Source organism: Ovis canadensis, chromosome 11, assembly GCF_042477335.2.
Source record: "Ovis canadensis isolate MfBH-ARS-UI-01 breed Bighorn chromosome 11, ARS-UI_OviCan_v2, whole genome shotgun sequence".
NCBI classification, from domain to species: Eukaryota; Metazoa; Chordata; class Mammalia; order Artiodactyla; family Bovidae; genus Ovis; species Ovis canadensis.
In genome coordinates, this window is record NC_091255.1 from 58683369 (window position 1) to 58698655 (window position 15287).

Genomic DNA, 15287 nt, shown 5'->3' on the forward strand with positions numbered 1-15287 from the left:
TTCTCTAAAGGAAGTTTAGCTCTGAGTCCTTGCAGTGCCCTAGAGGCCCTTCCCCACAGGCCCCCCTTGCTCCTCCTCAGCCACACGGGCCCTCTTGCAGGCCCTCAGAAACCCCAGGCACTCTCTGGCCTTGGGAACCATGCGTGTGTTGATGCCTCTGCTTGCAACCCTGTTCCCAGATTTGCCACTGACCCTCTCCCCCTCCTCAGTCCTCTACTCCTGTGGCCCCTGAGGTTCGGCGCCCCCTCCCACCAGGTGCTGTGTGTCCTGCCGCAGGTCTGCTCGTCCATCCCTGGAGTCGTCTCCAGGCCACGAGGCTCTCGTCCGTCTCACCCTCTGCCCTTGGCACTGGCACTGGCACGTGCGGGCGCCCAGGGAGTGCTGGTGATGAACAAAGGCAGGACGAGGTTGGAATGGGGCGTGTTTCACAAGCCCGGTGCTTTTATTGCTTCCTGCCTACAATTTTGCTAGGATCCTCTGGAACTTTGGCAAGATTCTGCCCCTGAAATAGATACCCCTCACGCAAGAAGTGTCTGTAGGTAGGTGGACAGCCCCTGCCAGGGGAGGTCACCCAGCAAACCTAATCCATCCCCACCCCAAACCCCACCCAGGACCCCGAACCATCAGCACAGGAGCATCCAGCCAGAGGAGGGGCTCTCCAGGGAGGAAATCTCTTAAGGCTGTCTGGCCACGCGTGAGCCATGTTCACACACCCGGCACACGCACGTGTGGCTTTGGGCCAACACTGGAAGGTTGGCCCTCTAGCCCAAGGCTTCCAGGACAGAGAAATGTCTTCATCTTCCTGGTTGCCCAGAGTCTGTCTCCTCTTCAAGGACCTCCAAGCCCTTGGGCCCAGGGTCCAGGCATGGGTATCCCTCTGCCCTGGGGGCTGCTCACCAGGACCCCGGTGCACCAACATACTGGATGGTAGCCCAGCTGAGCACTCTCCAGCCCTTGCACCCACAGGAAGGAGAATCGTGAGCCACTCGGGCAGCCACAACCTGGGCACATGCCCCAGGCCTTTCCCTATGACCACACCCAGCCCCCAGGCTGCAGTGGTGACTGACTTGATACTCCAAGTTTCTGGACATAAATCAGGTCCCAGCAGAAAGTGAACCAGAAGACTGGGGCATCTGGAAGCTGACCCCCATCCCCACCTGGGGACCCCCTTGTCTTTCTCCCGGTCCTGCCCCTGCCCTTTCTTGCCCTCCTTTCTCCTCTCCCTGGTGTGCAAGTGGGGCAGAGGAGCAGGATCACGGGGCTACCGGTGTTATCCTAACTAGATACCCCTACGGAAGGTCAGTGCTGAGCTTCTGAGGGGGGAAGGGGCAGCATGTGTGTTATCCTGGATGATCTGGAGGGGTCTCTGACAGGGACTTGACCTGAAGGCCATGTGGCTGGCCCCCAGCTCCTCCCCAGGCTCGCCCTAGAGTATGGCAGGAAGGCTCGCTTCAACCTGGAGCTCATGCACACCAAGAGGGGCTCTCTAAGGAAATTAACACAAAATCACCAGTACAAGTGCTAGGACAGAAGCAAATGCTTATTTGGAACGAGAAAAGAAATCACCAATTTTTTAAAGCATCCAAAATATCCAGGAAGTCACAATATTTTAAAATTAACTGACTCCGCAGACCATTGTTGTTGTTGTTTTTTGCTGCATAATTTCACTGTCTCCTCTTTGGTGGCCTCTTCAGATGACCACAAAAGAGCACAGAGAAATATCATTTTAATGAAAGAACAAGCCTGGTAGGAACAAGATGTTTATGATGGACCAGGATGTGCTTGGTCAGCTGGGGATGTGAAGCAAGTGCCTTGGCTCCCTACAAACTCGGGAATATCAGAAAATTCTATTTTTTAAGTCTCACACGAAAAGAAAGATGGGTAGCAGCGTGGGGCGGGGGGTGCAGTTATAATTGTGTCTGACTGCATCGTGGAGAGCAGTCCTGGAAGTGACATGTGTGTGACCAGCATGGACGAGTGCCACGGCCTCTGCCAGCAATCTCACAGTTTATACACCTCCCTGACGCTGCCAGGCGCTGAAGGACACGGGTCCCTTTCGTTCACCCCTTTATCCCCACACCTCACAGCTTCCTGTCATGAAGCCAGAGAGCCTGCCCAAAGCAGGGGGCGTGCAGGGATGAAATCTGTACCTGGAGGCCAGAATGAATTGCAAATTTAGTGGGTTAAAACAACACCAATTAATTTTTTCACCATTCTGGAGGCCAGAAGTCCATAACCGAGGTAGGGCTGGTTCCTCCTGGAGGCTCCGGGGGAGAATCTGCCCCAGGCTTCTTCCGGCTCCTGGTGGCGCCGGCGGTGAGTGCTTCCTGGGCTTGAGGCTGCATCCCTACACCCTCTGCCCCTGTCACCACACGGCCTCCTCCCAGCATCCAAAATCGTCTCTCCTTGTAAGGACATCAGTCGTATCAGGATTAAGGCCAGACAGGATGGTTTCGTCTTGACTACATCTGCAAAGACCCTGTGTCCCAATAAGGTTCCATTCACAGGTCCGGGTGGATATGAATTTGGGGGAGTACCATTCACCCTTGAGCCTCCCTGGTGGCTCAGCAGTAAAGAACCTGCCTGCAACACAGGAGCCACAGGAGCCGTGGGTTCGATCCCTGGGTCAGGAAAATCCCCTGGAGGAGAGCATGGCAACCCACTCCAGGATACTTGCCTGGAGAATCCCATGGACAGAGGAACCTGGTGGGCTACAGTCCATGGGGTCACAAAGAGTCAGACACGACTGAAGTGACTAAGCACATACGTCTTCAACCTCAGCTCACCATTCCTCTCCCAGATAGACAGCAAAAACTTCATCGATCTTAGAGCCACTGGCATACCTATCAATAGACCTATCACATCAACTAAATGTATCCTCAGGTCAATTTCCTCTTAGCCAGGCCTCAGAGACGCTATGGGCCAGACTGAGGCCGCCTGACACGCAAGCCAACTGGAGGGAGGCGGGGTCTGGATCACTGCGGTTACACATCTGCACCCAGCTTCGCATCACACATGACACTCCAGGCCTCGGGAGCATCTGAGGCCTGATTGTCAGACCACATAGGAAAAGCACCAGGGCCCAGTGGATAGGAGGTTTCCAGGAGATGGTGTCCACCCTGCGTTCCAGCTCAAACCACCTACACACAACTTCTAGACACTGTCGAGTGGATGGCTATTCATATATAGCAGGTGCGATGGGGCCCAGATCCTTGCAGGGCAGCACAGATGCCAGGTCAAACACCCACCTCAGCCCCACATCCTGAAGCTTCCCTGAGAGTCTGCTGCCAGTCTCTCGACATTCAGAGCTGAGCCCACCCCAAATCTCTACCCCACAGTGGAACTTTCCAGCCTTGCCTCATACCACATGGCTGTGGGGTCAGCTCTGGTCTTGACAGGAGGGCACACCCAATTCAAGGTCAGTGGGTGCTCTGCCTGAAGAACACTCTGGGCCGTGCCCTACTGATGCCTGATTGATGTAACCATGTTAAGATCCGAAGACCCACAGACACGCCATACTCAGTCCTGCTTAAGAGGAAATTCACCATCCTTTTATTCACCCTGGGCCAAGAGGAAGGCAGAGGAGGGGGACTCAGCCTCTAGGCCACAGTCCTCCACCCAAAGATGGGATGCGGGCACCAGTGGGCCCAGAAGGCCTGGGGAGAACCTGGCTGCTGTGGGAGCCTCGGACCTGGGAGAGCTGCCACGCTTCCAGCCCCTCAACCCAGGGTCCGAAAACTACGGACTGAGGCCCAGGTGGCCACCATTGTCCTGGCCTCCCTACAACACCAGAGGCTGGGAGGCACTGACTTCTCCACAACAGCCCCGATCGCCATTAACAATAAATGAGGTCTTGGGTCTGGAGAGAAGAAGGCTGAGTGGCCCAGAGACTGAGAAATGGGGCCCCCTGCAGCATCAGGAGAAAGGGACACAAATATCTATAAGTGGGACGGAAGTTTCTGTCAGATGGATTCTTTAACATCTGAGCCTCCAGGGGAGCCACAGAGTGACCGTTGGAGAAGCCTTTGCATCTGGCTGATCCTCCTCCAGCGTTTGGGGTTCCCAGCCACATCCCATGGCCACACAGACCAGCTGGGTTTAATGCATTCATTTCCCTGGAATGTAGCAATATTGGTGGTTTTTTTTTTTTCTTTCATAAAGTTTATGTGAGTAGCTAGCTGCTGAAACCAGATATATCAAAATGTCCATCTCCCCATCATGCCTGAAAGCCACCTATTCTTGCAAAGGGTTCTGGTTTCACAACCTGCCCTCCCAGTTCATGGTGAGCATGCCCATCTCCCCATGTAGGAAGAGAGTGGCTGTGGGTTCACGCCCCTTGTCTCATGGGTGCCTCAGGCAGGCAGGGTCACTGCAGGCTGGGTGTGGGAGGCAAGTGAGGGTGCAGAAGGGACTGGGTACCTGTCAGCACTCTCACTGAGAGTTGTTTGCCATCGATGGCTCCCTGCTCCCACCATCGGCACAAAGCTCAGTCTTGTCCCTTCCAGCAAGAGTCAGGCCGTTACCTCTGCCACGAGCCCAGTGTGGCCCTGGGCGTGGCCCTGTCCGTGCTCCCCGCCCTGCTGCCTAGAGACATGTGGAAGTCAGGGTGCCTTTGGAGTTGGGGCCACAGGCTCCCCTGCTGGAAGGTTCCCAAGGAGGGAAGGCCGCAGCACGCCTCTGCTCAGATTCCCTCTGACTGGTGCCCGCTGCCTCCCCAGTGTACAGGGGCTGGGGGAGGCGCACTTTCCACCCTGGTTTCAGGTCTCCCGTGTCCCCCTGCCCCCACCTGCAGGGACGGATGCTGCCCTGTGAGCCAGGCTGGGGCTCCCCTGGTTCCCGTGAGCACAGAGGGGGCCTGAGCCCTGTGACCTGGGCCCAGCTACCCACCCATGCCTACCAGGCCACCGAGGGGACTGATTCACGCTTCTGGGGTGCACGGATTAAGGAAAGTCTCTGATCCTGAAGGCCTGAGTGATGCTGATCCGGAGAAGCTGCCCACCCTGGCCCCACCTGTGAAACGGAGAGGCGGCCCCGCAGACATGGAGCCCTCAGCCCCAGACCTTCACTCAAACACGCCAGACACCACAGGCGCAAACCTGGGACGCTGCTGGGAGAATTTCCTTTTTTCTCTCACCACCCTGTAAAAATAGCATCTCCTTCAAAACACACCTCCTAGGAGGCTAGGACAAAATGCTGAGGATTAAACGTTCTGGGCAAACCATAGCAATGCGGCCTCAGTGCCTGGCCGCCTGCCCTCGTGGAGACCGGGCTCGTCACCGGCTCTCATCTGAGTGATTGGCTGAGGCGCTCCACGAATAACACATTTGTCAGTTAATAACCATCTCTAAGATTTATTTCAGTTTAGTTTATTTGTTTTGAGGTCAGAGAAAACCCAAGCTTGTTCGGAGAATGAGCCGGGAGGGCCAGCCCCGGGCCGCAGGCGCAGGTCGCACGCGCTCCGCTTCCGCTCCGTGACGGCCCTGCCCGGGGGCTGCGGACCCGCCTGCGCTGGAGGATCCGCGGGACGCACGAGGGCCGCTCTCGTCACCGCCACCCACCCCGCTGCTGCACACGGCGCGGGACGCCATGAGGGCACGTCCCGAAGGCCATCATGAGGGGACCCAAAGAGGAGACACTCCGAAGGGAGAAGCGTGAGAGGAGGCCGCAAGGGGACACCAAGAGGGAAACGTCATCCGGGGATGTCACGAGAGGACACCATGAGGGCAGCGGTGAAGGGAACCTCGTGAGGAGACGCCATGGGGGAAACCACTGGGCACACTACGAGGGGAACAGGCTCAGGGGACGCCACGAGGGGTAATAAGGAGGAGACCCCGCGAGGAAGGAAACATCATCCGGGGAAGCCAGGAGGGAACCTCCTGAGGAGATGCCATGAGGAGAATATCAAGGGAACAGCCATGTGAGGAAGTTGAGGGGAACCGTGAGAGGACTCTGTGAGGGGATATCAGGGGGCTGTGCCCTGAGGGGACATTGACAGGCACACAAACTGCCCAACAGAGGCATAGACACGCCCCCTGCTTTACCTAATGCCTCAGCTCCCAGCTCCATGTGGGAAGAATAGGCCCACCCCTGGCCCAATGAGGACCTCGGCTGGAAGCAGGAGCACAGATATGGCGAGGACCCTGCTCAGGTGCCCAGTTCCTGCTGTGCGTTGCACTTTTGTTTAAAGACCCACAACTAGACAAAACCAGCACGTAAACACAAGACTGAATCACACCCATAAGTCTTTGGGTGGTGAAGGATTATGGAAACTGGGGGCTTCCAGGAGCCCTTGCCCTGCCCCGCTGGCCTGTGCAGGCCCCTCAGGTTTCCGGGGATCCCAACCACACTGGGGCGCGGCTTCTGCTCCCAGGCCTGCTCCTCTGGTGCTCACTCACTGTTTCCCGATGGCGCCCCCTGGCGGTGACTTCAGGCTGCATGGCCTGTGTGTTCCCACACCAAACAGCAGCCTCTAGAATGGAGCCCCAGCCCAGTGCCACCGGCCTGGCTCTCATCAGAACCGAAACTAAGAGCCTGTCCCTGAAAACGTCCAAGCACTCTGACTCTGAGCTGTCTGGCCTCTGTTCTCTGGTCTGCGGAGTCAGGGGGCTGCACCCTCAGGGTCCTTTGTTGTCTCCCAGCAGAGCCCTGTCTGGGCGGCTGGAGGCATGTGGAAGCCATCCCCGGTCCAGCTCTGCTGCCACCCCAGCCCCACAGACCTGCTGTGAGTGTGAGCTGGTCATGTGTGTGAGTGCGGGTGTGCAGTGTCTGAGTGTGCCTGCATGCGCCCCTGGTGTTGGGTCTGTTCCCAGGGCCTTGGAGCAGGTACCTTGGTTCCTAGATCCCTCCTGCCTCGGGCAGGTCTAGTGAATTAAAGTCAATAGGAGACTTGACTAATAACCCCAGGACCCTGAGGTGCAGAGGGCTGGACCCCAAGGCAGGAACCACAAGCTTAGAGGACTGAGAACCAGATGTTGGCCAAGGCCACTTTGGGGAAGGATTTTCTGCTTATCTGCGTTTTCCAAGGCTTCTAAAATGAACGTGGACTACTGTGCAAATAATAAACACACAGCGGTAACATTCTCACCCAGTTTGTAGCCTATGTCCACAGTCTGGGTGAAGCAGAGACACAGAGAAGCATCAAGAAGGGCAAAGGGGTGGCCCATCCAGCCTTCCCCTGCAGATGGAAACCCAGGCCATGCAGAAGCCTATGAGTGGGGTGGAGGGGTGTGGGTGTTATGTCACTGAGCTGGGTTGAACAGCAAATGGGCAGGGGGCGGTGTTAGGAAATTAAAATGGAGGAAGTCTTGTTCAGGTTTCAGCCGCTGGAGAGAAGGCCTCTCACTCACTTCTGACCTGCCGGGAGTGTGTGCCTACTTCAAAGACACAAATTGTTACCAGCAAGTCAAGTGGCACTTTGGATAAGAAAGGGAACAGGGCTTGGATTGTCTTGAGCCCCTGGAGTTCTGGCCAACTCCCTGGGGTCCAGAAAATCTCGTGAGTCACAAGGTGAAACAAACAACATTGTAAAAGTTAAAAGAAAACCAGAGCTGAATTTGCACACCCACAGATGATGATATCAGCTGGCATCCTGTGATTATAAGCGGGAGCCTCCAAAAGTGCAATTTGAAGTCTCACCTGCGTGATGCAGACCTTTTCCCAGTTGGGACTCCATATGGCAGTGGTGGAGGAACTTCCCAGCTCTGTCTTAGTCTGGATGTTGGTCGGCCCCATGTGGTGATGTATCTGCTGTTACTTTTCTCTATTGTTTCTATTTCTCTTCTTTTAATGGCTGTATATTGAAATTAAGCCAAATAATCTAGTAAATATTGAAATTGTTTATTGTGTGACAAGTGGTTTCTTTTGTTAATGAATCCTTCGAACCAAAAACAAAGGTAAAACTTCCAGCAAAATGGTGAGGGGAGGGCACCATGCTTGAGGACTGTTCTACCTCTCTCTGTGACAGCTGAGATTCTCTGCAGTCTCAACACTGTCCTGGCAGCACAGGTGCCCATGAACACTGCCTGCGATGCTGGGAAAAGTGATACTGTGGCGGGCGGTGGTTTCCAAATCGGGTCTTGGAGCTCATCTTTGTACTAAGACTCCAGTAACAGTCATGCTTGTCTGGGGTTCATCCTGTGCCAGGCCGCATATGACATGTGTGTGCTTACCACAGGGCATCCAACCCCGAAACAGTGTGAGGCCAGTGCCGAGAAAATTTAAAACAGCCAAGTTCATGCCAGACTCATGGGGCTCAAGGCCCCCATAGCTAGGTGTGGCCCCTCAGCTGGACTCTAGCCTGGGTCAGGCCCCCTGAGACTTGGAGAAACAGAAGGTGCCCTGTCAGAATCCAAGGCCCTGAATCCTCAGCCAAAGGTCGCTCTCTTGTGGAGAAACCTCTGCAGCCTGTTCAGGGTCTGGTGTTGACTGGTTCACACCCTGGGCCTCTTGCCCTGAATTTGACACTCTCTGCCATAGCTTTCTGGTCGCCACCAGACACATCCACAACTGAGCGTCATTTCCGCTGTGGCCCAGTGTCTTCATTCTTTCTGGAGCTCTTAGTAATTGCCCTCTGCTCGTCCTGCTCTTGCCCAGTGTCATATTGGACACCTTCTGATCTGGGGGTGGGGTGGGGTGGGGCGCTTATCTGGTATCATATCTTTCTGCCTTTGCATACCATTCATGGGGTCCTCATGGCAAGAATACTGGGAGGACTTACCATTTCCTCCTCCAGTGGACCAGATTTGTCAGAACCCTTTACTGTGTCCTGTCTCTCTTGGGTGGCCCCCTGTGACATGACTCACAGCTTCACTGAGTTACACAAGCCCCTTCACCACCACAAGGCTGTGATCCATGAAGGGGCTAAGAAGGTGTATGTGCCCTAATCATGATGCTGGAGATTCTTAAAGGTGGTTTCTCAAACACCTCAGTAGAGGCAGTGGCTGGTGTGTGTTCTTTGGGTGGACTTTGCTTCTTGGGATTTGGCGGCAATTCTTTTTCATTCCTTCCTGATTCTGCAGAAAGAGAAATTGTAGGAGCAAGTCCTCGGAACACTCCAGCTTCTAGAAGCATAGTCTTCAGTACCCCGGCTCGTCTATGCCGCAGTAGAAAGGAGGTCACCATAGCAGTGACTTGGGAGTGGGCTGGGTAATCGGGCCTGGTGTGTGGAGGTCACACCTTAAAACACAGTCCTTTATATCCAAGCTTTTCTAACAGGCCAAGTAATGGGGCAGAATGACACGCTGTCCCTGTGATTGGATGGGGCCTGCCTGGGGAGGAGGAAACGTGCCTTGTGCCCACCACCCCACGCACGGCCCTTGGTTAAAGCTGCAAATTCTGCTCCTCTTTGCAAAGCAAGACTCTAGATGTTGGACTCTCAGGACATTTGGGCTAAAATATACTCACATACTCAGACCCAGACGCAGGAATTCTCTGTCAATTTAAATGCCATTTTCTCAGTAATCAAAGTTTAAAAGTCATTTATATCAATGGCTTGGGGAAACAGGATTTGTGGGTCTTAGAAGATGTTTCCCCTTTTGAAACAGTTATAATTAGGAAAACCGCTATGAAAGAAGCTATTAAACCATGTACGTGGTCTCCAACTAAGTTGCAGGCAAATGAGACAAGGAAGCACATTGCCCAGGTGTTAGGAAACCAAACCCAAAAGGGCCAGGAATGTCGTGCAGGAGGTAATAGAATCATTCACGAATTAAAGCCATTGCTGCCCCCCGCCTCCCCCCAGGCTTGGCTTCCAAGCCACTGCTGGAGAAAACAGGAGAGACAGGGTAGAAATGGCAAAAAGGGTCTGGTCTAGCTGCTGCCCTGATTCTGGTCACCTGTGTTTGAAGGAGGAGGAGGAACTTGCTGCTTTTGCAAAAGGTTGCCAAGCTCCACATTTCTTCCTTGTGATCCTGACTTTCCAATGTATCGTGATCCCAGGGTATCACGGTGGATCCTGGTGGATTTTTTTAGACCCTCATCCTAAAGCCGCCCTGTCTCTGGAAACCCTGCCACACCTGTGCAGTTGGCGCCCTCTGCAGGGCGGCTCAGCAACTTACAGGTCCATCATGCCTTCGCCCAGGGGACGCTTTCCAGGTGTGCTTTCCAGGCTCCCCTAACGAAACTGGGCAAAGGAATGTCTCAAAATAAAGCCTGGCAGGAAAAGTGCATCAGATGTCAGGGGGTGAGTTGGAGGAGGAGAGAGAGATGAAGAAAGTTTGTGGGGTGATGGCCAAAGCAGGACGGTGGCAGCAGCCAGTCCGAGGAATCGCAGACCTTATGGAGGGGCCTCGGCCCTGACAAACCCTTTTCCCTAGCCAGCAGGTGGGGGCCCGTTCCTCCAGCTCTGGTTTCCTTTGGTGTGTCCTGAGGCTCCAGTATCTTCCATCCCTCCAACCACTGGGACTCAGAGCTGAAATAGAAACCCAAATCCCACTTTTCCACCATGAGGACAGGTTAACCTGAAGTCTCTCAAAGGAAACAGGAATCAGAAAGTCAGAGGCTTTAGCGCTAATGAAAGAAAAGCGCGAGTCCTTTGGGCATCTCTGGCCTTGATCCGCCCAGCCCTGGTGCCGTGAACTCCCTGACTCGTGTCCTGCAGGGGGATAGAGGGAGCTCTGGCCATGATTAGCCCCTGAAGCTGGGGCCCCTCTCCCTCTGGGCTCCAGCCACAGGGGAGGGTTTTGCCCCTGGGAGGGCTGGCCACAGTGCCCACCCCCTCGACGAGCATTTCAAGCAGCCCCTGAAGAAAGGCTTTGCCAGCTCCTGCCTCCCCTAGGAACAGCTGAGGAGTCTCCCTCTGTCCGCAGCACTCTTTCTGAGATGCCTCTCCGAAACTCCCACGGAGGAAGGGCGTCTACCGGGATCAGAATAGCCGCATCCTGGGCTCTCGTTGGTCTGGGGTTAGACTGTTCCCAGAGAAGGGTCCTGATTCTCGGGGAATTCTGGGAATGGAGGCAGAAAGTTGAAAGGAGAGAGCAGACTCTGTGTGTGAAGTTTCCTCCATCACTTTCTCTGGGGGACACGCGGGGTGACTGGGGCAAGAGAGAGCCAGACGCCGGGACGTGCGGGCCACTCTCACGCTCAGTGGGATGAAGGGAATCCTCTTTGAAGGGCTCTAACTTTTATGTATGTTTTTGTAACTGCACTGTTCCTCCGGGCCCTGCTGGTCCAGGGACTTCCCGGAATTGGGGCATAAGCCTCACCCTTCCTGGCACTGGTTCCCACTCAGCCCTGCACAAATGTTTGTTGAATAAACAAGAGTTGATTTGGGAAAGAATTCACATTGTTAGAACAGAGTACTTTAAACAAATCAATAAATAACACAAAATCAACCAATCAACACAAAAATGGACGTATCCTGCCCCCAAAATTCCCTTCCTAGGGATGCCTACCACCTTCCAGGTGAGGATTCTGTGGGGAGCAGGTTTGAACACTCCAAGTCATCTGGCACCCTGGCAGTTTCCGAGGGTGCTCCCCGAGGGCCCAGAGTAACCAGGCCAGTCCCCCAGGAAGGTCTGAGTGGGCTCAGGGACTCACGTCTGGGATCCCCAGCTCCTGTGCCTGCAGCCCCACCGGTGACTTGCCTGCCACGCCCCAGCTGATGCCAGGGAGCTCGTCACGCTTGCACAGGACTTGCCTTCGAAGGTGAACACCCGACTGGGCCCCACCTGGGGCAGGACACCCACTCTCAGCTCAGAGGCACTAGAACAAGGGGGAACTTGCTGTTTGGGGACCAGTGGGAAGCGCAGGTGGTAAGCCTGTGCAGAGGCAGGGGGACAGTAGCAGGATGCTGTTTAACTGAGGAAAGCGGGCAGGCGGTGGCTCACTCAGGGCCACCGAGGGATGGGGTCCCCAACCCCCTCACTGCACTGTGCATCGCGTACGTACCCGCAGCACTAGTGAGCACACCAGGGGATCCCTCTAGGGACACCACCCCAGGAGACTTACTCTCCGTTTACCTCTTATTCCACTTCTATACAGAGTAAATCATGTAAAATGCCAGGCTGGATGAAGCACAAGCTGGAATCAAGGCTGCTGGGAGAAATACCAACAACTTCATAGTTGCAGGTGATACCACTCTAAATGGCAGAAAGTGAAGAGGAACCAAAGAGCCTCCTGATGAGGGTGAGAGAGGAGAGTGAAAAAGCTGGCTTAAAACTCAACATTCCTGAAACTAACATCATAGTGTTTGAACCCATCTCTTCATGGCAAAGAAAGGGGAAAATGGAAGCAATGGCAGATTTTCTGATCTTGGGCTCCAGAATCACTGTGGATGGTGACTGCAGCCGTGAAATTAAAAGACACTTGCTTCTTTCCGAAGGAAGGACAGCTGTGCCCAACTTAGACAGCATGTTGAAAAGCAGAGACATCACTTGCTGACAAAGTTCCATATAGTCAAAGCTATGGTTTTTTCAGTAGTCATGGACAGATGTGAGAGTTGGACCATAAAAAGGCTGAGTGCAGAAGAATTGATGCTTTTGAATGGTGGTGCTGGAGAAGACTCTTGAGAGTCCCTTGGACAGCAAGGAGATCAAACCAGCCAATCCTAAAGGAAATCAACCCTGAATATTCACTGGAAGGACTGATGCTGAGCTGAAGCTCCAATACATCGGCCACCTGATGGGAAGAGCTGACTCACTGGAAAAGACCCTGATGCTGGGAAAGATGGAAGTCAAAAGGAGAAGGCAGCAGAGGATGCGCTGGTTGGACGGCATCACTGACTCAATGGACACAAATCTCGGCAAACCCTGGGAGACAGTGAAGGACGGGGAGCCTGGCATGCTGCTGCCCATGGGCTCACAGATCAGACACGACTTAGCAACACAACAACAGCTTTTGCAAATGCTGGGCAATGAACACGTTGTCATGATCGGGGGAAAGAGTGCTCTCATGTTTAAATCACCTAGTGAGCCCTTCCCCTTCCAGGCAGAGCTGCCTCCCCCTGGCTACTGTGGCCACTGAATCTCCATTCCTGTTGCCCCATCAGCAAGGTGACCTCAAGGTACACTGACAGGGCTCCTCCCCAGAGAGGAGAGAAGAGCATCCAATTGGCGGTGGCCTGGGCACCAGGGTCTGGGCAGCCCGGAGCATCAGGGACCCTGCAGGGAGCTGTGGGGGCCACGTGGATCGGCCAGACTGGCGAAGCCCGCCTCCTCCCTGACTCTGAGGGGCCACTGCAGGTGTTACACTCTGAGGACCCAGTTATTCAATGCACGTCGGGGGCGGGGGCAGAGCCAGACCTACCTCACCTTCCCTGAAGCAGCAACAAGCACCCCAGTTCATAAGCACTCCCATAAGTAAAATGTTATACTATTTTGAAGAAAATAAAAGAACATTCAGATGAAGGGAAAGGCATATCCGGGTGTTGATTGAGGAAGGATTAATACTGAAAATGTGATTCTTTCAAAAAAGGAAGTGTAAAGACAAATTATTCCCAAGAGCACTGAAGGCTGGGGCAGCTTGGGACAAAATAACCAGATGGTGGAGGAATGCAGCCATTTCAGAAAGCAAACATCATGCTTCCGGTGACTCCATCCGAAAGAGAACTATTAATGGGTCAAGACTTTTAGTCTTACTTTTCAAAACTTAGAAATGTCTAAAACATGAAAGTTCCCTGGTCTCTAGTGATAAGGATTTTGCACTTTGAGTGCTGCAGCCTCGGTCCAATCGCTAGCTGAGGAATTGAGATCCCACATGCCAGCTTGGCTGAAAACATTCTGGACCTGAGAGTGAAAGGATTGTGAGGTGAATGCTGACATCTGGACTGCAGGAGCCCCAGGGAGATCACTGAAAATGAAGAGGAAGGATGTGCACTTTCTGGAGTTTAGAAAAAAGAAGAAAAGAAAATGCAAGATTTCGGTTTGAAAGGGGATTTAGGCACTAGGGTGAGGAAGTAAGTAAAACACTCCCCTCCCCTAAGGAAAGGCTTCCCAGGTGGCTCAGTGGTAGAGAGTCTGCCTGACGAAGCAGGAGATGCAGGAGGCACGGGTTCAATGCCTGGGTCAGGAAGATCCGCGGGCCGAGGAAATGGCAAACCACTCCAGTGTTCTTGCCTGGAGAATCCCATGGACAGAAGAGCCTGGTGGGCTACAGTCCACGGGGTTGCGACTAGTCGTGGACTAGTGGTGGACTAGTCGTGTCCACCAGACACGACTTAGCAACTGAGCGCAGCACAGCACTCCTACCCAAAGACAAGAGGAAACATTTAAATCTTCCCCAAAAGGATGATGGACCCAGGAATGAGAACAATCGGATTCTTCCTCAGCTGCTCTGGATAGAAGACTGCCCTGGACCAGGGCTTTCGAAATATCGAGGAAACGAGAAGCCAGGATTCTGGGGCTGTGAACCCAAACACAAAGCCCTGTTTAAACACACTCTTAGGCCCCTGAGCCCTTGGAGTGTCTGCACCCCGAGACCTGCCCTGAAGTGGGGTGCCGAGTGTCTGAGATGCCAGCAGACATGTGTTCATGAACGTGGTCCCATGCCTCAGGGAAGCTGCTCAACCAGAATGAGAAAATAGAAATCTACCCATGTCAGCACGGGTGGGTGAGGGCTGGTGCACAAGGTCCCATAATCAGATGCATGGAAAGAGGACTCACCTATCAGAGGCTGTCAGGCTGGATGAAAGTCTAGAGAGGTTCTACTTACAAGAGATGCACCTACCATGTGGACACAAATGGCTGAAAGTAAAAGTCTTTAAAATGACCTACCATGAAGAGTCTAACAAGAGACAGTGTTGCTGTACCGATCAGACAAAAGAGACTAAGAGAAATTGGATGGTTAGGGTGGAGCGGGTCACTGTCTGATGACAGAGGCTCAGTTTACCAAGAAGGTACAGTAAGTCTCCTACATACGAACCTTCCAAATGAGAGCTTTCAAAAATGCTAACGTGTGTTCACGTGTCCATTCTCGGAAGTTGATTCACGTCTGGCGTGCATTGTCATAAGTGAGCATCCTCTGCGAGCAGCTCTACTGTCCTATATAGAGCACAGTATCTTTATTTCAGGCGAAGACCTGAACACAGAACTGTACGTAACATTTGCAGCAGCCCTTCAAAGCGCAGTCTGGTGTCACCAAGTCATCAATCTAGTGTCCAGACATCACTGATTTGTTTTTCAAGAGGATAGATTGAATTGAATTCGGTGAGAAACTGGAACCTACGCCCATGGGTCATGAATGAAGTTGCAGCTTGCCCTCCGTCTCCCATTGCTGATCACCCTTCATCGCTACCATCTCCCACCTCCTCTCCCTCCTTTTCCAGTTAGTAACTCCTCTTGCCTGTTCACCTG